Source organism: Momordica charantia, assembly GCF_013281855.1.
Source record: "Momordica charantia cultivar OHB3-1 chromosome 5 unlocalized genomic scaffold, Mcharantia_2.0 BLBB01000005.1, whole genome shotgun sequence".
Classification (NCBI taxonomy): domain Eukaryota; kingdom Viridiplantae; phylum Streptophyta; class Magnoliopsida; order Cucurbitales; family Cucurbitaceae; genus Momordica; species Momordica charantia.
Genome location: NW_028275163.1, coordinates 18,365,192 through 18,366,646, shown reverse-complemented (window position 1 = coordinate 18,366,646; position 1,455 = coordinate 18,365,192). Strand labels below are relative to the sequence as shown.

Genomic DNA, 1,455 nt, shown 5'->3' with positions numbered 1-1,455 from the left:
TTGTTTTTGTCCAGCGTAATTAAATTATGTGAAAGGCACCATTTCGACTGTTAATTAGAATGCTATGCTTTTACATACAATATCATACTAGGCCTTCAAGAATTTTAGGACTCAAGATGCTTGGAAATAATCAGTAGGCTACAGAAAAAATGCATTTCAATATAAACTATTTTTCATGTATTATAACCACCTCGAATGTTCGTAGCTTCATAGCTTCCCTAATGGAATGTTCGTTTTTTATATTTTTCATAGCTTCCCTCATGGAATGTTCATAGCTTCCTTAATGGAATGTTCGTCATTAAGAAACATGCAATTACTAATTACCTAAAACAAATGATATACCACTCATCTCTCTCTAAAATAAAACTAAACATACAAATATATCTAATTCACTATGAGGATTCAATACCCATTCATCAAACACAAATCAAACAAAAAACTAAAAATAAAATTTTGGCATTACATATGCTAGAAATTACCACCTTCTTTACAAATATAGATTATTGTCCTCGCTATCAAGTGTACTATTAGCAGAAGGGAAAGACATTTTCTTCTCAGCTTCACAAACTCAAGGTTATGGTATATTACAAGCAGAAACAACAAGAAGGAAGCTTTAGAAATGGAAGGACAAAATCGTTCTCTCTCAAGGAAAAGAAAAATCAATTAGTCTTATCTCATTTATATTGATAAATATTGTATATCAATAACAAGTGAATAACATTGGCTAATAAAATATCCTTACATCTATTGATGTCACAGTGTAATGTAGAATCGTTGCACATGACAATTGAATATAAAGATAAAGGTAGTTGAAAATACACATTTCCTATGGAAGCCAATAAACCACCAACAACCACATAAGCAAAACCACCTACAACAACGTAAGCAAAACCACCATCAGTAGGAGCTTTCTTAAAACAAGGAGCTTCAACATGTAACTTACAAAGATATGCAAAAAATTGTTTAAAAAAATAAATACAAGAGACATTTCCACTTGAACTAAAGACCAACCAATTGAATTGGAGGTATGAAGCTTCCATATTGCTCTAAATCCATCATTTGCTTCCATTGATTTTTTGTTGTTTAATATTCTCCATACTCCACAAGAAATCTAGAACATGGACTTAAGAGAAATAAGTTAACTCTTAAGTCAATCAGCAGCATTTGATTCCACCACCGGAGGCCTTTGATTCGACAGCAGCGCTCGATTCCACTGGGTGTGTTTGGTCTGGCGTGGTGGAGGTCGAAATCGTGCGTAGGGAGATTTAGGGATTTAGTGTAAAGGAGAATTTTTTACAAAATGGTAACCTTTACCCCTTTAGAGAATACAAAATAATTTTTAAAAGATTTTTTAGTTAATTCAATTTTTTCCTCTATTTTTTCTCTATGTTTTGAAATTTACATACTTCAAAAAAAAGTTTCTTTTTTCTTTTTTCAAGATTTCTTTTCTCAAGA

The 1,455-nt window shown here is 31.8% G+C and overlaps 1 long non-coding RNA gene across 1 annotated transcript; it reads right to left on the bottom strand.

Annotated features, from left to right (window-relative positions):
* Positions 1–728: 728 nt before the first annotated feature.
* Positions 729–1,141, bottom strand: LOC148211490 (uncharacterized). Its single transcript, XR_015791024.1, has 2 exons — positions 987–1,141; positions 729–871 (listed from the first exon to the last, which is right to left on the bottom strand). It is a non-coding gene; the product is annotated as an uncharacterized LOC148211490 (long non-coding RNA).
* Positions 1,142–1,455: the final 314 nt, after the last annotated feature.